The sequence below is a fragment of the Mesoplodon densirostris genome, chromosome 7 (assembly GCF_025265405.1).
Source record: "Mesoplodon densirostris isolate mMesDen1 chromosome 7, mMesDen1 primary haplotype, whole genome shotgun sequence".
NCBI classification, from domain to species: domain Eukaryota; kingdom Metazoa; phylum Chordata; class Mammalia; order Artiodactyla; family Ziphiidae; genus Mesoplodon; species Mesoplodon densirostris.
This window is the reverse complement of record NC_082667.1, coordinates 11,600,772-11,625,014: the sequence shown is the minus strand read 5'-3', so window position 1 is coordinate 11,625,014 and position 24,243 is coordinate 11,600,772. Positions and strand designations below refer to the sequence as shown.

General features: G+C 38.3%; 1 non-coding gene across 1 annotated transcript; it reads right to left on the bottom strand.

Moving 5' to 3' along the window:
- Positions 1 to 22,472: 22,472 nt before the first annotated feature.
- Positions 22,473 to 22,578, bottom strand: LOC132494559 (U6 spliceosomal RNA). Its single transcript, XR_009533135.1, has one exon. It is a non-coding gene; the product is annotated as a U6 spliceosomal RNA (small nuclear RNA).
- Between the last annotated feature and the right edge of the window lie 1,665 nt (positions 22,579 to 24,243).

Genomic DNA, 24,243 nt, shown 5'->3' with positions numbered 1-24,243 from the left:
TTGTTTGTAGATTTTCTCATGATGCCCATTCTAACTGGTGTGAGGTGGTACCTTATTGTAGTTTTGATTTGCATTTTTCTAATGATTAGTGATGTTGAGCAGCTTTTCACGTGCTTCTTGGCCATCTGTATTTCTTCTTTGGAGAAATGTCTATTTAGGTCTTCTGCCCATTTTTGGATTGCATTGTTTGTTTCTTTAATATTGGGGTACATGAGCTGTTTATATATTTTGGAGATTAATCCTTTGTTGATTCGTTTGAAAATATTTTCTCCCATTCTGAGAGTTGTCTTTTGGTCTTGTTTATGGTTTCCTTTGCTGTGCAAAAGCTTTTACGTTTCATTAGGTCCCATTTGTTTATTTTTGTTTTTATTTCCATTACTCTAAGAGGTGGATCAAAAAAGATCTTGCTGTGATTTATGTCAAAGAGTTTTCTGCCTGTGTTTTCCTCTAAGAGTTTTATAGTGTCTGGTCTTACATTTAGGTGTCTAATCCATTTTGAGTTTATTTTTGTGTTTGGTGTTAGGCAGTGTTCTAATTTCATTCTTTTACATGTAGCTGTCCAGTTTTCCCAGCACCACTTATGGAAGAGACTGTCTTTTCTTCATTATGTATCCTTGCCTCATTTGTCATAGATTAGTTGACCATAGGTGCGTGGGTTTATCTCTGGGCTTTCTATCTTGTTCCATTGATCTATGTGTCTGTTTTTGTGCCAGTACCATATTGTCTTGACTACTGTAGCTTTGTAGTATAGTCTGAAGTCAGGGAGTCTGATTCTTCCCGCTCTGTTTTTTTCCCTCAAGACTGCTTTGGCTATTCGGGGTCTTTTGTATCTCCATACAAATTTTAAGATTTTTTGTTCTAGTTCCGTAAAAAATGCCATTGATAATTTGATAGGGATTGCATTGAATCTGTAGATTGCTTTGGGTAGTATAGTCATTTTCACAATATTGATTCTTCCAATCCAAGAATATGGTATATGTCTCCATCTGTTGGTATCATCTTTAATTTCTTTCATCAGTGTCTTTTAGTTTTCTGCATACAGGTCTTTTGTCTCCCTAGGTAGGTTTATTCCTCGGTATTTTATTCTTTTTGTTGCAGTGGTAAATGGGAGTGTGTCCATAATTTCTCTTTCAGAATTTTCATCATTAGTGTATAGGAATGCAAGACATTTCTGTGCATTAATTTTGTATCCTGCAACTTTACCAAATTCACTGATTAGCTCTAATAGTTTTCTGGTGGTATTTTTAGGATTCTGTATGTATAGTATCATGTCATCTGTAAACAGTGACAGTTTTACTTCTTCTTTTCCACTTTGTATTCCTTTTATTTCTTTTTCTTCTCTGATTGCCATAGCTAGGAGTTCCAAAACTATGTTGAATAATAGTGGTGAGAGTGGACATCCTCGTCTTGTTCCTGATCTTAGAGGAAAGGAAATGCTTTCAGTTTTTCACCATTGAGAATGGTGTTTGCTGTGAGTTTGTTGTATATGGCCTTTATTATGCTGAGGTAGGTTCCCTCTATGCCCACTTTCTGGATTGTTTTTATCATAAATGGGTGTTGAATTTTGTCAAAAGCTTTTTCTGCATCTATTGAGATGATCATATGATTTTTATTCTTCAATTTGTTAATATGGTGTATCACATTGATTGATCTGCATATATTGAAGAATCCTTGCATCCCTGGGATAAATCCCACTTGATCATGGTGTATGATCCTTTTAATGTGTTGTTGGATTCTGTTTGCTAGTATGTTGTTGAGGAGTTTTGCATCTATATTCATCAGTGATATTGGTCTGTAGTTTTCTTCTTTTGTAGTATCTTTGTCTCATTTTTTTATCAGGGTGATGGTGGCCTCATAGAATGAGTTTGGGAGTGTTCCTTCCTCTGCAATTTTTTGGAAGAGTTTGAGAAGGATGGGTGTTAACTCTTCTCTAAATGTTTGGTAGAATTCACCTGTGAAGCCATCTGGTCCTGGACTTTTGTTTGTTGGAATATTTTAAGTCACAGTTTCAATTTCATCACTTGTGATTGGTCTGTTCATATTTTCTATTTCTTCCTCGTTCAGTCTTGGAAGGTTATACCTTTCTAAGAATTTGTCCATTTCTTCCAGGTTGTCCATTTTTTTGGCATAGAGTTGCTTGTAGTAGTCTCTTAGGATGCTTTGTATTTCTGCAGTGTCTACTGTAACTTCTCCTTTTTCATTTCTAATTTTATTGATTTGAGTCCTCTCCCTCATTTGCTTGATGAGTCTGGCTAAAAGTTTGTCAATTTTGTTTATCTTCTCAAAGAACCAGCTTTTAGTTTTATTGATCTTTCCTACTGTTTTCTTTGTTTCTATTTCATTTATTTCTGCTCTGATCTTTATGATTTCTTTCCTTCTGCCATCTTTGGGTTTTGTTTGTTCTTCTTTCTCTGGCTCCTTTAGGTGTAAGGTTAGATTGTTTACTTGAGATTTTTCTTGTTTCTTGTGGTAGGCTTATTGTATTGCTATAAACTTCCCTATTAGAACTGCTTTTGCTGCATCCCATAGGCTTTCGATCATCGTGTTTTCATTGTCATTTGTCTCTAGGTATTTTTTTATTTCCTCTTTGATTTCTTCAGTGATCTCTTGGTTATTTAGTAATGCATTGCTTAGCCTCCATGTGTTTGTGTTTTTTACGTTTTTTTCCCTGTAATTCATTTCTAATCTCATAGCGCTGTGTTCAGAATAGATTTTTTATATGAGTTCAATTTTCTTAAATTTACTGAGGCTTGATTTGTGACCCAAGATGTGATCTATCCTGGAGAATGTTCCGTGTGCACTTGAGAAGAAAGTGTAATCTGCTGTTTTGGGATGGAATGTCCTATAAATATCAATTAAATCTATCTGGTCTATTGTGTCATTTAAAGCTTCTGTTTCCTTCTTTTTTTTCATTTTGGATGATCTGTCCATTGGTGTAATTGAGGTGTTAAAGTCCCCCACTATTATTGTTACTCTCAATTTCCTCTTTTATAGCTGTTAGCATTTGCCTTATGTATTCAGGTACTCCTATGTTGGGTGCATATATATTTATAATTTTTATATCTTCTTCTTTGAGTGATCTCTTGATCATTATGTAGTGTCCTTCGTTGTCTCTTGTAACATTCTTTATTTTATTTTTTATTTTTATTTATTTATTTATTTATTTTTGCTGTACGCGGGCCTCTCACTGCTGTGGCCTCTCCTGTTGCGGAGCACAGGCTCCGGACACACAGGCTCCGCGGCCATGGCTCGCGGGCCCAGCCGCTCCGCGGCATGTGGGATCTTCCGGGATCGGGGCACGAACCCGTGTCCCCTGCATCGGCAGGCGGACTCTCAACCACTGCGCCACCAGGGAAGCCCACATTCTTTATTTTAAAGTCTATTTTATCTGATATGAGTATTGCTACTCCAGCTTTCTTTTGGATTCCATTTTTATGGAATATCTTTTTCCATCCCCTCACTTTCAGTCTGTATGTGTCCCTAGGTCTGAAGTGGGTCTCTTGTAGACAGCATATATATGGGTCTTGTTTTTGTATCCATTCAGCGAGCCTGTGTCTTTTGGTTGGAACATTTAATCCATTTATGTTTAAGGTAATTATTTATATTTATGTTCCTATGACCATTTTCTTAATTGTTATGGGTTTGTTTTTGTAGGTCCTTTTCTTCTCTTGTGTTTCCCACTTAGAGAAGCTCCTTTAGCATTTGTTGTAGAGCTGGTTTGGTGGTGCTGAATTCTCTTAGCTTTTGCTTGTCTGTAAAGCTTTTGATTTCTCCTTGGAATCTGAATGAGATCCTTGCCAGGTAGAGTAATCTTGGTTGTAGTTTCTTCCCTTTCATCACTTTAAGTATATCATGCCACTCCCTTCTGGCTTGTAGAGTTTCTGCTGAGAAATCAGCTGTTAACCTTATGGGAGTTCCCTTGTATGTTATTTGTCATTTCCCTTGCTGCTTTCAATAATTTTTCTTTGTCTTTAATTTTTGCAAATTTGATTACTATGTGTCTCGGCATGTTCCTCCTTGGGTTTAACCTGTATGGGACTCACTGCACTTCCTGGACTTCGGTGGCTACTTCCTTTCCCATGTTAGGGAAGTTTTCAACTATAATCTCTTCAAATATTTTCTCAGGTCCTATCTCTCTCTCTTCTCCTTCTGGGACCCCTATAATGCGAATGTTGTTGCACATAATGTTGTCCCAGAGGTCTCTTAGGCTGTCTTCATTTCTTTTCATTCTTTATTCTTTATTCTGTTCCGCAGCAGTGAATTCCACCATTCTGTCTTCCAGGTCACTTATCCATTCTTCTGCGTCAGTTATTCTGCTATTGATACCTTCTAGTGTAGTTTTCATTTCAGTTATTGTATTGTTTATCTCTGTTTGTTTTTTCTTTAATTCTTCTAGGTCTTTGTTCAACATTTCTTGTATCTTCTCGATCTTTGCCTCCATTCTTTTTCCGAGGTCCTGGGTCATCTTCACTATCAGTATTCTGAATTCTGTTTCTGGAAGGTTGCCTATCTCCACTTCATTTAGTTGTTTTTCTGGGGTTTTATCTTTTTCTTTCATCTGGTACATAGCTCTCTGCCTTTTCATCTTGTCTATCTTTCTGTGAATTTGGTTTTTGTTCCACAGGCTGCAGGAATGTAGTTCTTCTTCCCCAGAAGCTATTTCTTTCTTTCTTTCTTTCTTTCTTTCTTTCTTTCTTTCTTTCTTTCTTTCTTTCTTTCTTTTTTTGCCACACAATGAACTCATTTGGGGGGCTTTATTTTTTTTAACTTTTTATTTTATATTGGAATATAGCCAATTAACAATGTTGTGAAAGTTTCAGGTGCACAGCAAAGTGACTCAGCCATACATATACATGTAAGCATTCTCCCCCAAACTCCCCTCCCATCCAGGCTGCCACATAACATTGAGCAGAGTTCCTTGTGCTATAGAGTAGGTCCTTGTTGGTTATCCATTTTAAATACAGCAGTGTGTACATGTCCATCCTAAACTCCCTAACTATCCCTTTCCCCCACCCTTACCCCCTGGTAACCATAAGTTTGTTCTCTAAGTCTGTGAGTCTGTTTCTGTTTTGTAAATAAGTTCATTTGTATCATTTCTTTTTAGATTCTGCATATAAGGGATATCATACAATATTTCTCTTTCTCTGTCTGACTTACTTTCTACAGTATGACAATCTCTAGGTCCATCCATGTTGCTGCAAATGACATTATTTCATTCTTTTTAATGGCTGAGTAATAGTCCGTTGTACATATATACCATGTCTTCTTTATCCATTCCTCTATTGATGGACATTTAGGTTGCTTCCATGTTTTGGCCATTGTAAACAGTGCTGCAATGAACTTTGGGTTGTATGTATCCTTTTGGACCATGTTTTTATCCGGATATATGCTCAGAAGTGGGATTGCAGGGTCATAGGGTAGCTCTATTTTTAGTTTTTTAAGGAACCTCCATACTGTTTTCCATAGTGGCTGTACCAGTTTACATTCCCACCAACCGTGTAGGAGGGTTCCCTTCTCTCCACACCCTCTCCAGCATTTATTGTTTGTGGATTTTTTGATGATAATCATTTTGACTGGTGTGGGGTGATATCTCATTGTAGTTTAGATTTGCATTTCTCTAATAATTAGTGATGTTGAACATCTTTTCATGTACCTCTTGGCCATCTGCATGTCTTCTTTGGTTAAATGTCTGTTTAGGTCTTCTGCCCATTTTTTGATTGGGTTGTTTGTTTTGATGATATTAAGCCTCATGAGCTGTTTGTAAATTTTGGAGACTAATCCCTTGTCAGTCACATCATTTGCAAATATTTTCTCCCAATCTGTGAGCTCTCTTTTCGTTTTGTTTTTTATGCTTCCCTTTGCTGTGCAAAAGCTTTTAAGTTTAATTAGGTTCCATTTATTCATTTTTGTTTTTATTTCCATTATTCTGGGAGATGGATCAGAAAAGATATTGCTGCGATTTATGTCAGAGAGTGTTCTCCCTATGTTTTCCTCTAGGAGTTTTATACTCTCTGGTCTCGCATTTAGGTCTTTAATCCATTTTGAGCTTGTTTTTGTGTATGGTGTTAAAGAGTGATCTAATTTCATTTTTTCACATGTGGCTGTCTAGTTTTCCCAGCACCATTTGTTGAAGATACTGTCTTTCCACCATTGTGTAGTCTTGCCTTCTTTGTCATAGATTAAATGACCATAGGTGTGTGGGTTTATTTCTGGGCTTTCTATCCTGTTCCATCGATCTATATATTTTTTTGTGTGCTTTCTATCCTGTTCCATTGATCAATATTTTTGTTTTTGTGCCAGTACCATACTGTTTTGATGACTATAGCTTTGTAGTATAGTCTAAAGTCAGGGGCCTGATTCCTCCAGCTCCATTTTTCTTTCTCAAGATTGCTTTGGCTCAGAAACTATTTCTTATTCAGCATTTCATTCTCTCCGCAACACCTACTTCAGCACTCAATAGTAATTGTTCAAACATTTCTGAGTTCTTCTTTTAATTACAAACCAATGTATAGAAAAGAAATGGGAAAATAACTCTACCTACTTGTTCATAGGCAATGTCTTCATGTGCTATACCTTATAGGTCCAGGTCCTCTTCAAGTACCTCTTAGTATATATCCTTACCTTGATTTCTTGTGGTTGCTGTAGAATCTTCAGAACAGGGTTGGATGGCAGCATCCCATTCAAAATACATCTTTGCCCATTTTACTGGCAATAGCTGGTGCTAACGGAATGAGGATGGGAAAGATCAGGAGTAAGGAAGGAAATCCTATGAAAGCTTAATCAGCTCCTGCTGCCTACCTCTCTGTCCAATACCTTGGCATTCCCTATGCCTAAGGCTTAGTGGTACTATGTTTCTGACATTAGTCAGACTCCCTTATTTGCTCACACCTAAGTGAGGGAGAATAGGTTAGCTTCTAGTTTCTGGCCTTTTTCTGGGTTAATTGGGAGAAGCAAAGAGAGATTCAGGTGGTTTCATGAGCCTGTTGTACTGGAGGGACCTTGGCTGTATCTGTTTCTTGGGGCAAAACTCACAAAAGGAAGAGAGGCTTGTTCAGTAAAGTCTGAAAGTTTGTCAGTATTCCATGAACACTAATGAAAGTCTGGAGGTATTCTATTAACAATCATGTAGAAGCCCAGTGAAATTACAAGGGTGCTTAAGCATTCAGGCACACTTGCTTCCCTCACCTATTAGCTGACATTGAAGACAGGAAAATTTTGATCAGGGTGATGCCTGCATTATGTTTTTCTTTTGTTTTTTCCCTATTAAGTGAGTTAGGATATTTATAACATAAAACACAAGAGATTTAGGACTTTTTTTTTTTTTTTTTTTGCATTATGCGGGTCTCTCACTGCTGTGGCCTCTCCCGTTGCGGAGCACAGGCTCCGGACGTGCAGGCTCAGCGGCCATGGCTCACGGGCCTAGCTGCTCTGTGGCATGTGTGATCTTCCCAGACCGGGGCACGAACCTGTCCCCTGCATCAGCAGGTGTACTCTCAACCACTGCGCCACCAGGGAAGCCTCTAGCATCACATTCTTTATTGTGTTTATCACTCAATTTCAATCATAAACTTTTATATATGAGTACAGTGGTTTACTTTTTCATAATTCTTTAAATTACGCAAGTCAACTAGGATACTGAAAAGGCCACAAAGTTTTCTTAGTAGTATAAATCTTTCCTTGAAAAATAATATTGCTGTATCCAATAGAGAAAAACAATAAATTGATTTGACACTACATTTTAGATAAGAGATTAACTGATTGTGGGAGTCACAATTCACAGCTGAAATGAGTTTGCTCTTTTTTTTTTCTCTTACTTTTCTACATTGGCAAAGTTGGCATAAGGTTCAGAGTCTCTGAAAATTTACTGGGCATCAAATATATAAATACATATATATATATTTACCTGTGTGTGTGATATATTTTTTTTGTAATATTGCTGGTTTGTTTGTTTTGAAAGAACTTATTTTGTCCTTTCAATTGCTTCCAAGAGCATTATGTATAATGAATTTTAGTGCCTGCCTCATATTGCCTAAAAGATTAACATACATAAAATATTATGTCAAATTATAACTTGGAAAAGTAAATTTAAAAGTAGATATTTTCTAAGGTATATCTTTGGCTTGCATTCTGGAAACTGTATTCTTATTTATATCATCAGCAATTTTCTAAAGAGCATTGTATATTGCCTTTACTGTGTTTTTAGAAACATGGCAGCAAACTCACATTTTCTATTATGTGTTTGACAATAACTCTGAATTTATATTTGGTAAATGTGTCTTCAGTAGTTTCCAGGATTTTGTTGGAATTGAAAAATAGTTGTTATAGCTCTTGGTGGATATAAAAATTCAGTGGTATCAAAGAGAGTTTGCTATGTTGCCTACTTGTAGAGGATCTTCTATTTCAATCTATTATATATTCCATTCAAATTTGTACAGTTGTCATATATTGCATCCACTCAAATTATTTTTATCTGGAGTAAGCTCTTTTTGGCAGACAAAAAAGAAAAAAAACTCAATGCATCCAGTACAATGTCTATTATATATTAAGTCCCCAGTAAGTAGTACCTTTTATTATCCAATTATAAAATCACTCCATATTCTGACTCATGTATTAAATATTAATTGTTTACATTATTTTTCTGCTTTGTGGCTCACTGTTATCCTATTGTTTAAAAACAAAATCCCTACTTGCCATTCAAGACACTTTATAAATTCTTTTCTTGTGTCTTAAATTCCATTAGATTTCCCAGTAGAATTCCAATTTTGCTCTGCATGCTAATCAAGCTATTTCCTACGTTGGTCCTATTCTTTCCCACCTCCATGCCTTTGTTCATCTCATTCCACCCCAGTAGAACATACCCCATGGTCACTTCCTGACAAACTCCAACCTATCCTAACATTAAAAAAATTTTTTAACATCTTTATTGGAGTATAATTGCTTTACACTTGTGTGTTAGTTTCTGCTTTATAACAAAGTGAATCAGTTATACATATACGTATGTTCCCATATCTCTTCCCTCTTGCGTCTCCCTCCCTCCCACCCTCGCTATCCCACCCCTCTATGTGGTCACAAAGCACCAAGCTGATCTCCCTGTGCTATGCAGCTGCTTCCCACTAGCTATCTATTTTATGTTTGGTAGTGTATATATGTCCATGCCACTCTCTCACTCTGTCACAGCTTACCCTTCCCCCTCCCCATATCCTCAAGTCTAGTAGGTCTGTGTCTTTATTCCCGTCTTACCCCTAGGTTCTTCATGACATTTTTTCTTAGATTCCATATATATGTGTTAGCATACAGTATTTGTCGTTCTCTTTCTGACTTACTTCACTCTGTATGACAGACTCTAGGTCCATCCACCTCACTACAAATAACTCTATTTCATTTCTTTTTATGGCTGAGTAATATTCCATTGTATATATGTACCACATCTTCTTTATCCATTCATTCGATGATGGACACTTAGGTTTCTTCCATCTCCTGGCTATTGTAAATAGAGCTGCAGTGAACATTTTGGTACATGACTCTTTTTGAATTATGGTTTTCTCAGGGTATATGCCCAATAGTGGGATTGCTGGGTCATATGGTAGTTCTATGTTTAGTTTTTTAAGGAACCTCCATACTGTTCTCCATAATGGCTGTACCAATTCACATTCCCACCAGCAGTGCAAAAGTGTTCCATTTTCTCCACACCCTCTCCAGCATTTATTGTTTCTAGATTTTTTGATGATGGCCATTCTGACTGGTGTGAGATGATATCTCATTGTAGTTTTGATTTACATTTCTCTAATGATTAATGATGTTGAGCATTCTTTCATGTGTTTGTTGGCAATCTGTATATCTTCTTTGGAGAAATGTCTGTTTAGGTCTTCTGCCCATTTTTGGATTGGGTTGTTTGTTTTTTTGTTATTGAGCTGCATGAGCTGCTTATGAATTTTGGAGATTAATCCTTTGTCAATTGCTTCATTTGCAAATATTTTCTCCCATTCTGAGGGTTGTCTTTTGGTCTTGTTTATGGTTTCCTTTGCTGTGCAAAAGCTTTGAAGTTTCATTAGGTCCCATTTGTTTATTTTTGTTTTTATTTCCATTTCTCTAGGAGGTGGGTCCAAAAGGATCTTGCTGTGATTTATGTCATAGAGTGTTCTGCCTATGTTTTCCTCTAAGAGTTTGATAGTTTCTGGCCTTACATTTAGGTCTTTAATCCATTTTGAGCTTATTTTTGTGTATGGTGTTAGGAAGTGTTCTAATCTCATACTTTTACATGTAGCTGTCCAGTTTCCCCAGCACCACTTATTGAAGAGGCTGTCCTTTCTCCACTGTGCATTCCTGCCTCCTTTATCAAAGATAAGGTGACCATATGTGTGTGGGTTTATCTCTGGGCTTTCTATCCTGTTCCATTTTCTCCATAAAGTCGTTCCTAGTAGCATAATCAGGAACAGCCTTTCTTTAAACTTATATAAACCTTTCTTATGGCATTCTGTCTCATATTATAGGTAATATTATGTACTTAAAATTTATTAGACTACATGTCTGATTAAAGTGAAACACAATGGTGAGCTTTTTTTAAAAAAATTCTACACATATAGTTAAAGGATATTTGTTGACTTAATTTAAATCAATCTTCGTGGGCATATAAATAATGAGACATCAAAGAAGGTCTAATGATATGGGAAGAACTGCTTTAGACTGGAAAGCCTTGATCATTCATGAAACTCACAGTAGATTTTTGTTCAACAAATATTTGTTTTGAGTATCTTCTTTGTGCTAGATGATATATGAGTGTTTAAGTATGCAATTGACCTGAGAAGTGGAGATAATAAACAGGAATCTAGAGGAACTGTCCCCCAACGGAGCAGAACTTTGAAACAGAAAAAACTGGGGACTGCTCTTAGTGAGAGGAGAGATTTTAAAAGAAGTAAACTTCATGGGAAAATGGCATCAGTTAATGAGAACATAAGAAACAACAGAAAACCTAGGCAGGTTAGGTGTAGATGCTGTAGAAGAGCCAAAGATGAACATGTCAAATTACTGTAAAAATTAGAACAGCTTAAAAAAGAGAAACCAGTTAGTACATATGTATCAGGGAAATTGAACAAATCAGGGTTCTGAACTGGATTTTCTCGACCTCAGAACCATTGAAGCTTTCAATAGAGAGAAAAGTCAATATAAGCTCAATAGAGAGTTGCCAAAATCCATAAAGAATGCAAACTATCTTTTTCTCCAGAAGACCAGGAACCAGAGACCAGAGCTGCTGCAGAACTTATGTGGAGTAAGACTGAGACCACAGTTGATGTCATTGGGGTTCATCTTGAAACCAAGATAAGAAGCAGATTTGCAGTGGCCGGGTGGTGGGGGACAAAGGTTATCTCCAGATTCAGGAGTTCTGCCAATCCTGATATATCTTATGATAGAAAAGAAACTTTGTGCAATGTCTACTTTTCAATTTCAAATGGAGATCAAAAAAGCAACTGAATTTGGATACCCCACAAGTTGTACCTACCAAGTCCATCTGTGGTTTGACTTTATTTACCCTAAAATAAGAAATCTAAGTTTTATAAAACCATTACACTTTGAATTTTAGCTTTGAGAAGAGGAAACTTGAAGATATAGGGATTTGGTGGGGGGGAAGTAAGCTTTATTTTGTGAGACCCCAGGATGTAAAACAAAAACTAAAAATAAGAAATTATGGAGAGATAGCTTTTAGTTCAATAAAAAAGGAATATCTAGATTGGCTCTGGTTCTGGGCAAAATAAAGTAAGCATCATCTACCCTGTCCCTCCCACTGAATGCAGCTATAAAACTTGGACAAAAAGCAAGGAGCAGCCATTTGGGGACTCTGAAAAGCAAATAGTTGCAGGCAGTTTGGGGAAGAAGACCAGAATTAAGTTCTACTCAACTGGTGGCTGGTTTACCTCATTTTGTTCCCTCTCCAGTATTCCTTGGCCTGGACTCAAGGCAGCCTGAAACCCAGAAGTGGGTTTTGACAAGGATAGACAGGGCTCCAAGAGAAACCATCTGGTGCAGACTTGAAGAGTGAGAAGGGACCTGCTGGTGGTGACAATGGCAGCAGTGGGAACCAAAGGCACCTAAAACTCCTAGGGAGTGTACTTTCTTCTCAAATCAAAGGACCTGTTGTCCTAGAAGGTAGGTGAACCCCTGTCGATTTCTTCTCTCCCGTCTTCCTGCTGCTTGGACTCAGACTTGGGTGCTGTCAAGGGAAACTCCCTTCAGCGTAGGGTAAATAAAGCCTCAGCTTTCTGACCCAGATAGGAGAACCTTAGGGAACTGGAAAGCACCAGGGAGATTTTGGAGAGGGAGGAACTTAGGAAAATGACCTGATAAGGTTGTTTATGAACTCCTGGGCTCACCCCCGAGCCACATAGTAGTGGAAATGATTCCAAACAGCATACTAAAGACTTTGAGAACTGAACTAACGGATGAATCGCTTTTCAGGTGCCAGATTGGCCTGTGGGTGGAACACATGTGGAGCATATCTGAATATCACATTTTCGTTCTGAAATATCACTTATTGCTGCAAATGGAACTGATGTTGAAACCACAATGTAAAGGGGTAGTGGTGGTAAGAGAATTTCCCATGCTTTGACTCTAATAACCAGAGAAATTACTGAGACTTGTGGTGATAGTAACCATGCCAACCCTAGTCTCCCAGAAGAGAATGAGGATGAGGAACAGATGGTAAAAATTGGGGGATAGCTGTGAATGTTGATCATGTCCCAGCTGGGCTACTTTCTAGAGCAGTGGATCTTAATTTTTTTTTTTCGGTAGTCGGGCCTCTCACTGTTGTGGCCTCTCCCGTTGCGGAGCACAGGCTCCGGACGCGCAGGCTCAGCGGCCATGGCTCACGGGCCCAGCTGCTCCGCGGCATGTGGGATCTTCCCGGACCGGGACACGAACCCTCATCCCCTGTATCGGCAGGCGGACTTTCAACCACTGCGCCACCAGGGAAGCCCGAGCAGTGGATCTTAAACTTTATTATGGATCAGAATCATATGGAAGGCTTGTTAAAACTCAGGTTGCTGGACTGCACCTTCTCCAGTTTCTGATTAAGTAGGTCTGAGGTAGGGCCTGAGAATTTGCCTTTGTAACAGGTTTCCAGGTAATGTGGATGCTCCTGGCCTTGGGAACCACACTTTGAGGATCGCTGTTGTAAAGTAGCATTGCAGAGGAACCAACTTGGTTCCAGGTGCATATTATTAATTGGAATAAGTGAGAAGCCAGACAGACTTCTCTGTGATTTAACATTTTTGTCTAGCAATTATGTGTTTGATATTACGCACACACACACGCACAGTTTGGTCCCTAACCCTAACATCCAGGAACAGATCCTTCTTCAACTTTGCCTTTTTTTCCTTCATCTCCTCCTCCCCCCCATCTTCACTCTTCATTCTCTTCCTTCTCCTTCTTCTCTAGCAACCATTGCATTAAGTATTGAAAGAATATGTATAATTTCCCTGACCTCCAGGAACAACTCCTGTTTATCTCCTTCCCCTCCCTCTTCCTCTTTCCCTTCTCTCTTCTCCTTCCCCTCTCCCTACTCTACTCCCTCCTTATTTTAGATACAGTAACAAAACATAGTTGGAATTTTCATGAGAACAATTAGAGTTCTCAGCAGAGTGATGACTCAGAGGAGGTCACAGAGTTTCTCTTCAAAGAATTATTCACAAGTTGTTGCAACATTGGACACTGGGTTCTGTTGCCCATAGATACTGTAATACCTTTTGGCCCATTTAGCAGTTAGCCACATACTCCTGAATTTTCCAGGTGGAAAATGGATCTAGGTGGGATTCACTGATTCAGTTCCAGTTTTTGTAAACTGAACATATGACATATATCCATTAAGATCGATCAATCTCTAGAAAATCAAACTAAAGGGCTCTTTTATTTGCAATGAAGCCCACCCACATCAACATTGGATGCTACTACTACACAATCAGGCCTCTGTACTTTTTTTGTTCTTGGAATTTGGGAAGAAAGAGACAGAACTTGAGAAAGATTACAGATGATCTAGTTTTATCAAGTTCCATGAGAAAGAGGAAAGAATCTTTTTGAATGTCAAGAAAGAAAACAAAATTATATTTACAGGGGCTTCCCTGGTGGCGCAGTGGTTGAGAGTCCGCCTGCCGATGCAGGGGACATGGGTTCATGCCCTGGTCCTGGAGGATCCCACGTGCCGCAGAGCGGCTGGGCCCGTGAGCCATGGCCGCTGAGCCTGCACGTCCGGAGCCTGTGCTCCGCAACGGGAGAGGCCACAACAGTGAGATGCCCGCGTACTGCAAAAAAAAAAAAAAAAAAATTATATTTACAATCTTTCTGACATTAAGAAACAAAGTATGAGTTTGTTCTAATTCTTTTCATATTTGTCCTTTTTAGAAAAATATCCACAAATAAAACTTTCTCAACCTACCCACATAAACAGCATCATAACAGCATATCTGAGCTTAATGATCAGAAAAAGTGGAGCAGTTTTATGTACGAAAACATGTCCACTATTTGTATTACTAAAAAACTGGAAATACCTAAAATGTTTAGTTTGGGGAGAATGGTTTGACTCTGTGTTAATCAGCTATTGCTGCAAAGATGTTGTATAGTAAACCAATTCTAAACCTAGTGACTTATTAGCATGAATTTATTTATCTACTTAAAAAAATTGTGCAGGTGATTGTGTGCCAGCTTGGGCAGCTCTGCTTCAGGATGAAGGTTGGATAGACTTGCCTTCAGGCTTCAGATTGTGTTCAGGTCTTCTGCACATGTCTTGTTTTGGGACCAAAGTGAAGGGTCATGCTTCCTGGGGCATGGTTTCCTCATTGTGATGCAGGAAGGTAAGGGGATTAATCAAATCAAGCAAGCATGTCTGAACTCTGTGCTCCATCATGTGTGCTAACATTCCACTGGTCAGAGAGAGTCACGTGACCAAGACCGATGGAGCCTGCCAATTTACTCTGCCTCCTCTAGGGTACAGCCAGGTTATGTGGCAGAGGGAGAGAGTAATGAATTGAGAATGACAATCTAAATCTACCACACACTTTTACAGTCACATGCTTGAGACAGAAAGGGAGCAGGGCACAATCCTTAAAAGGATGACATGGCCATTGACGACAAAACATAAACTGGTTAGAACCAACTAGGTCCAAGATGGCAGACAAGTCGACTTCCACTAGACCTTGAGCCTCATTATATGCTCATTGTAATACATCAGCATATGCTAAATGACACACCCACAGGTGTCATGCCAGTTCCGAGGCCGACCATAAAAGGCCAAAAAGTGGGTGGTGACTCAGTTCCTGGAAATCTCCACCCCTTCCCCAAAATAGTTGGAATAATCTCCTTCCACTCATTAGCCTATGAAATTACCTAGCCCATAAAAGCTAACTACATCATATTTCGGGGCCTCTCACCTTCTGAAATGGCCCACACTCTGTCTGGAGAGTGTGTTTCTCCCAGGGCCGCTCTCACATTCTGAGATGGACCACATTCTGTCTATGGAATCTATATCTCTCTAAATAAATCTGCTTTCACTTTACTATGGCTCACTCTTGAATTCTTTCCTGTGCAAAGCCAAGAATCCACACTTGGCGGCCATCCCAGGACAAGCCTGAGACCTGGGACATTACCATCCTCTGATGCCCCCACTTTTCCCTGCAACATGGTGAGATGTTTTCTTTAAAAAAACTTTTTATTGTGGGTAATGTCAAAATACCCAAGTGGCAAGAAGAGTTCATGTATCCCTGGGTGCCCATCACTCAGCTTCAGCAGTCATCAACTCCTGGCTTCCCTTCTTTCATCTATATTTCCATTCACTCCCCTAGTTGGGCTATTTTAACTCCTAGATACCACATACTTTAGGATCTTTCTCTAAGAGGTAATTTTTTTAAAAAAGCATTAGCCATAATCCCTTGAACAAATAATTTCTTAAGAACATGATAGAATCTTAGTTATCAAAAACTATGTCTACAATAGGTCTGTAATGACATAGGAAATGAATATAACTTTGAGTGAAAGAGGATAATGTATGACTACAGGTACATTAAAAACATGCTAAACAAGAGATCAAATGGAAATTTAACAAAATGTTAATAAAGTTTTTCTTTAGTAGGAATAAATGTGATTTTTAAGAATTTTTAATTTTTATCCCCTTAAACACTTTCTTTAATAATTATGGATTATATTTATAATGAAAATAATGATGCCAAATTCAGATTTAGACATAAATTTAAATTCCTGGGCAAGGCAGCTTACCTATTTGGATATGTAATCTTCCCTAATATTCCTATTACTAGTTTACTGAAAAGGAAGCATAAAAAACTAGAAAGAGCATATACTTGCCATCAGAAGACCTTGGGCAAATCATTCAAACTCACAGAACCTAGGTGTACTCCCCATCTGCCAAATGAGGATAATATAATAGCAAACTAGGAACATTTTGGGCCTGAGGATCAAGTGCACGTGAAAACATTTTGTAAATGGAAGCTTGCCATACAATTGTAAGGTATTATTATTATTTCTGAGACCAATTTCTGAGCTAGAATCTGAAGGTTGATAACCATGATAGCATGTTTTAGACAGCAGGCTGTGGGACATTGTCTTGTCCTTTCGTTTCATGTGGTCAGTTGGAAAGAGTACTGGGCTGATGACTGGGTTGGCTTGGTTTCTAGGTCTGCTGTTGTCATTAACTAGTCTTGTAACATTCTGAGAGTCCTTTCTACTTTTTTTTTTTTTTTGTAAAAATTAGGAGGTTGGGTTAGATAATCTTAAAGGGTCCTCTATCTATGGCAGACAACTGATGGCAAAATGCCAGCATTTGCTTACAGTAATTAGGTTGATTTTTTTACTGTCTGCTGGGTTGATATTCATGCAAATCTGTGCAATTCTGGTGAGAGGAAATGGACCAATTAAAATGTGGAATCCAAGTTTTCATAATATAGATGACAGAGTAGGTCATGGAGTTTCATATTTAGAACCACATAATAGACTGAAACATCATTTTGGGAACTTGTATGCTGCCTTCAATGTGAGCTGGACTTAATCAGAACATTTAAGTTGGTATTCTACTCCTGTCTCTTACTAGCTGGGTGACCTTGGGCTAATCCCTTAAGTGTCTTGATGCTCCATTTCTCAATTTGACAAATGTGTATTATAATGTCCGTTTCATAGGGATTCTGTTAAGAGGATAAAAATGATAATATTCTTGGAAGAACCTTGCTTGTGGAAAAGTACTGTACACATGCAAAGTCTCTACTTTGACGATCAGGGGTGAGTCATCTGAAAGTACAGCATTGCCTGTTTTCACTCATTTTAATGATTGAAGCTGGTAAAGGGAGTAACCAAAGGCCATGGGTGTTAAAAAAAAAAAGTAAATAAAAGAAATAATTAGTTTCAAAACCTGGAGAAGAACCAGAAATGGAAGCTGGAGTTTTGAAGGTTGATATTGGAGCAAGAGATTTGTCAGGAGACCAGGGCTTCAGCTCAGTGATTATCCACTCACTGGATTCATTACCCTGAGGCTTATTAAATGGAATTAGAACCTTTAGGGATATATATGTGGGCATGTTATAATAATTCTCTGATGGCACTGTGTCACCTTAAGGCATAATTATCCGACTCAAGAATAAAATTGAATTTGTATTAAATTAACTCTAACAAAGAGAACTATGATAACAACTGGAAACAAAGATTTAGCACACATCTAAATAAAGTATGCCAGTTCTCAAATATTGGGGCCAATAGTTCAGAGATATTTTCTTGTTTCATGCACTGAAACAACTCATTTATAAGACTGCACAGTTTATATTCTTTTCCCTCTTTCTCATGTCTTACAAAGCCCTAGTATCCTGATTATTTCATTCCTTGTAATCTTGATGCCTTGGGAAAATAAATATACTTTGTCCCCTAATGGTAAAATAAGCAATTCTATTAGTTCCTCACGGCAGTCCAAATGTCAATCTCTCTCTCTGGAGTGTGCTTCTCCAATTATTTTCCTAGAAAACTCCAGCTCATCCTTCTTCAGGTGCTCCAATGCCACATCTTCTGTGAAGGCTTGCTTGGTTACCCCAGACTGTAATTCACTCCCCACCATGCCTCCCACAGTACTTCATGCATGTTTCAGTTTAGCCTTTGTTGCATCAAATCATGGTGGTTTGTTATCATGTTTGTTACCCACTCTGGACTATAAGATTCTTAAAGAGAGGAGCATGTCTTTTTCCACAGTTAGGTCTCAAGATCTCATACTATATCTGATGTTGGATATGGGATGAAATCAGAAGAGAGAGGGAGGAACTCAGTGCCTGAACACTTAGTCTAATTTTTGACCTGCATCTCTTCTCTGAAATGGATGTATTCTCAAAAGACAGAGCCAAGAAGTCTCTTCATTATTATTCATCTCTTTTCTTGCTTCCTACCATTCCCCATTTCTCCATTCCTTCCTTTCTTTTATCTTCCCCCTATTCTTACGTGTAATAAGTAAAAATATTCACAGTGTAAAAATATAAAGCAGTACATGGATTATGACCTAAAGGACAAAATAAATATTCATGATTAGTTGCTGATACAAATACATAATTGAATAAAATTAAAGGGGGAGAATAGACAAATCTCCCATACAGTAGAATTCCAAGTAGTAGATACTTCCCTCTCAATTTGCGGGAGAATAACTCCCTATTCCTTAAGTGTGAACTTAAGTGGTGACTTCCTTCCAAAAAATACAATTTGGAAAGGGAGAAAAAAGGGTAAGTTTACTCTAGAGAACCTGACAAACACTACCTCTGTCAGGTGATCAAAGGCAACGTCAATAGTGAAGTCATGTTTTCAGTATGTACCCTTGATATGATGTGATGAGAATGATGCTTTACCTCCATGTCTTTCTGCCCAAAACTCATAACCCCTTGTCTAACTGTCAGACAAATTCAATTTGAAGGACATTCTACAAAATACCTGACCAGAACTTCTCAAAACTGTCAAGGTTATTAAAAACAAGGAAAGTCTAAGAAACTCACAGCCAAGAAGAACCTAAAGAGACATGACAGCTGAATGTTATGTGGTATCCTGGATAGGATCCTTGAACGGAAAAAGGATATTAGGTTAAAAATAAAGTAATCTGAATAAAGTAAGAACTTGAGTTCATCAGAATGTGTCAATATTGGTTAATTAGTTACGACAAATGTACTTTAGTCATGTTAACAATAGGGGAAACTGAGTACAGTGTGTACTTACTCATTCTTATCTAAAATAGATATTCCTCAGTCATTTATTTCCTATTGTGTTACCATGTTGATTGCCTTTATGGCAATTATCACAGTCTATAATTATCTTTTCTGTTGTTTTAACACCAGAATTTAATTTATTAGCAAATTGACACAAAAATGTACAGTAGGCAAAGACTGTTTTCATTGCATCTTTCATCTCCTTACTTCTCTGTATACCAGGGGATCCTTGTTAAAATTTAGAGCCACTGCTTCCTCCCAGAGCTCACAATGAAGCATCACATATAGGCCTGTTTCTTTTTTTTTTTTTTTTTTTTTTTGCGGTATGCGGGCCTCTCACTGCTGTGGCCTCCCCCGTTGCGGAGCACAGGCTCCGGACGCGCAGGCTCCGGACGCGCAGGCTCAGCGGCCATGGCTCACGGGCCCAGCCACTCCGCGGCATATGGGATCCTCCCAGACCGGGGCACGAACCCGTATCCCCTGCATCGGCAGGCGGACTCTCAACCACTTGCGCCACCAGGGAGGCCCAGGCCTGTTTCTTAATAACATCTTTTCTTCTTCTTTGTTTTTTTTGAGCAGAGAAAGGTGTATTGAAGAGCCAAGCAAGGAGAACAGGTGGCTTGTGCTCAAAAACCCAACTCCTTTTAATAGCATCTTATGTAATCCTTCACCTTAATTAAACTGAGCAACCCTTTACAGAGATTCCATCTTGAAATGTAACTACCTACTTGTTTACTCTCTGTCTCTCCCATTAGACTGTAAACTCCATAGAGCAAAGATCTTCTCTGTTCATTCACTGCTGCATTCCCAATATGTTCCAGGTTGCAACACATAGTAGATACTCAGTAAATACCCATTGAATGAATGAAGGAAGGAATTATTGATTGTTGTAACCAAGACTCAGAGGATCATTGCAACTGGAGCAGAACTAACTCATTACATTACTTTATAAATAGAATATAATTTATGCTTTCTCTAAAGAGAGGTAGTAGAGAAAGTGCCTTTGACCTGGGCTCTATTTCGTCTTCCCTCCCTCCCTCTCTCCCACCTTTCTTTCTCTCTTTCTTTTCTTCCTCCCTCTCCCCTTTCCTTCATTACTTCCTTCCTTCCTTCCCTAGTTCCATTCTTTCAATAATAAAAACAATAATATCCCCAAGCATCCCGTGAAGTGTGAATAACATGATATTGCCTGGAGTTTCATCTTGGAAGATGTGTAAATAGGTTGGTAATGTACATTGTTAGGAAGTTACTTCTAGGAGACTCAGCCTTTCTCTATCGAAAGGTTGTCACTGAACCACAAGCACCTAGCTACTAAGGATAAAGAAAGTCTCTTTCTGTGCACAGCTGGGGGCTTTCCCCATCCTGGGATCACTGAAAGCAAGGATGACAAAGAGGCTGGGAATCTTGAAAGACAGTCACAAAAGAAGAGTTGGATGTTAGACCCTGAGCATAGCGCATCTTCCTACATGTTTAATAAAGAGCAGTGCTGGATAACTAAGAAAGACAGTATTTTATATAGTTTGTGTTTGTCTTTGGAGTATTTCTGTGCTTTGACTGGTGTGTTCAGTTTCTTCCGTTAGGTTATTTAACCTGTACTTCTCCAGACGATTTTTTTTTTGAGTGTCACCCATTCATTGTGGCAAATTTATGAGGTATTTGAAGATATATTAGGCAGGGTCTCTGGAATCAATGAGGTCAGCATCTGACTTGGGAGATAAAACACATGGGCCAGGATTGTTTCCCTAATAATGAAGTCCAATGTGAGACTGTCCCTTGAAAGTGATGTTATCATAGTTGAGAACAGAGGGACAATAAGAGTCAGGTAAGGCTTTATGGTGGAGGTGAGCTGACCCTGAAAGAATGACTGTGAATTAATGATTAATGGCTTAATTTGATGTTTTTGAAATCTCTAGACACCAAGCTAACAGAAATAGTTACTTTCTCCAAAGAGGTCAGAGTATACATGAGCACTACAATGTTACAGATGCTGTGTTGAAGTTATACTCAAGGTACAGAGGGAGCATGGGGGAGAGTGTGGTCACTTGTTCTGGCATGGGAAGCGTGATCAGGAAAGCCTTTTTAGATGACATGTTGCTGGGCTAAATAGCTCAATAAAAAGTACATATCTTTACAAGATATCTAATAGGAAAGTGTGGAGGTATATTGTTTAGGTTTTAATAATCCTCTGTATTTTAAACAGAAAAGATTGGACGTAATGAGATGTGTGCTTACCAATCCATTGAAAGGGATGGAGAAGGAGGCTCTAGGCTGGGACTCTAGGAAAGACTTTATAGCACAGAACTGGACACCCAGAGGAAACATGACATTTATCTGAAAGAGTCTGGGTAATCAACGAGTCCCCATTGATGGAATTTTTGGCTCTAGAGCCACACACCTCATCTGCTAGACTCCCAGCAGCAAAAATGGAAGCCTCATGCTCAGGGCACTTCTTTCTCCAGGTTACTCAGTTTTAATTCATGTCTTGAGGGATTGCATCTGAGTGGTGGAAATTAAATAACATCCTAAGTTGTTAGGGAGTCTAGGAAGTCTAAATCCTTTTAGGTTCTGAAGTTTGTGAACACTCACCAGATGGTGGTTGGAACAGATTATGTACAGGCCAAGTTGCTTCCACAAGTTGTACATCAACTGCAAAAGTCAAAGACCATCTAGTACCATACCCCTGGGTAGGTGGGCTGTCTAATTGGACTGGCAAAATACAGATCAGAAAATTGTCCCATACAAGTCAAACACATGGAGAATATTCAAGTTTGTAATTTATAATTAACACACACACACATGCACACACACAGCCTAGCTGGTTATCTGCTGTCCACATTCCTATCATGCACATTTCTTTTATTTCTAATTTTCTTTATTTTTTTATAGAGATATAATCGACATATTATATTAGTTTCAGGTATAAGACATAATGATTCAATATTTGTATATATTGCAAAATGATCATCACAACAAGTCTAGTTAATATCTGTCACCACACATAGTTACAAATTTATTTTTCTCATGATGAGAACTTTTAAATTCTACTCTCTTAGTAACTTGTAAATGTACAATTCAGTATTATTAACTATACTCACCATGCTGTACATTACATCCCTAGGACTTATTTATTTTTGTAACTGGAATTTTGTAGCTTTTGACCCCTCCCTTCACCCATTTTGCCTCCTCTCCCCCTGCCCCACCCACCTCTGACAACCACCCATGTGTTCTCTGTATCTATGAGTTTGCTTTTTTGTTTTTAAAAATATAGAACACTTCACAAATTTGTGTGGGATCCTTGCACAAGGCCCATGCTAATCTTCTCAGTATCATTCCAATTTTAGTATATGTGCTGCAAAAGGAGTGCTCATTTCTCTTTTTTCCTTTAATTAAAAAAAAATTGAGATATAGTTGATTTACAATATTATTTAAGGTTCAGGTGTACAACATTGTGAGTCACAATTTTTATAGATTATACTCTAGTTATTATAAGATATTGGCTATATTCCCTGTGCTGTACAATATATTCTTGTAGCTTATTTAATTTATACATAGTAGTCTGTACCTCCTAATCCCCTCTCCTACCGTGCCCCTCCTTCTTCTCTCTCCCCACTGGTAACCACTAGTTTGTTCTCTATATCTGTGAGTCTGTTTCTTTTTTGATATATTCACTAGTTTGTTTTATTTTTTATATTCCATGTGTAAGTGATAACATATAATATTTGTCTTTCTCTTTCTGACTTATTTTACTCGTCGGTTTCCAAACAATAAAATAGCTCTCTCAATGCCAGTCTCTAGTAAAATTCTGGACGTGCATGATTGGGCAGGTAACTTGTAAGCATTTGAAAAATCTGGTGATGACTAAGAGCCCATAGGAAGTTACTGAAGACAAATGCACCTCACTTTAAAAATAAGGCTTCTAAATGGTTAAGTTTATATAAGTGCTACAGTGTATTTTGATTGTATGAAAGGATTTGATATGCTTCCTATGATGTCCTTCTTGGAGAGATGGTTTATTATAGATTGGATGGCGAATTGGTTATTTTTTGCTGCAAAAGAAACCACTCCAAACTCAAAGGCTTAAAATATCAATCCTTTTATTTGCCCAGGTTTCTGTGGGTCAGCATTTTGACCTAGCTCAACTGGGCAGTTCTTCTGCTGGTCTTACTGGGATCACTAATGTGGCTGCAGTCATCTGGTGGATTGACTAGAATTGGTCTAGGGAGCCTCAACTTGGCATCCAATTTGTGTTCTACAAGGTGTCATTCTAGGCCTGGTTTCTTCACATGTCAGTCTCAGGGCAGCAAGAGAGGACAGGCTCCAAAGGGTAAGGGTAAAGCCTCTGCCTGCAACAAAGCAAGTCACATATCCATGGGTGACAGGGGTCACCTAAAAACATGTGTACAGGATGATGGGGTCTACAGGGGGTGGGGATCATAATTGTGACAGTGTACCGCAGATGGTGTTAACTGAGCAGGTTTCTATCTAGTTGGACAACAGTTCTCAAAGAGGAGGACTACCATAGCTGCTGCATTCATCCTGTCCTATTTTAGATATTTGTTAATGACTTAGACAAAGGAAATGAAATATGATTGCAATTTTGACCATGACACAAAATTATGATGAATAAAATAAATCCTGAAGATGACTTGTCAGTTTAGTCACTTGGCCAAAACTAATAAAAACACAATATATCAGTATTAAATGAAAAGTCCTCCATGTATATTAGTAAAATAAATTATGATAAGGCAGCATTGAAAGCCATATGAAAACTATATTTGATACCATATTTATGAGACTAAAATGATCAAGATGAATTAATAGAAATATAGTTCATAGGTAAAAGTAGCAGTTCCCCAGAACAAAATATTCCCAGTGTATTTTGTTTATCTCTGAAAATTTGTAGAAGAATATGGAGCTAGGGAAAATCTAGAAGGTGACTTGTATGATGAGAGGGTTCAAATATAATCTCCTGGAAAATGGTACAGATGAACCGGTTTGCAGGGCAGAAACAGAGACACAGATGCAGAGA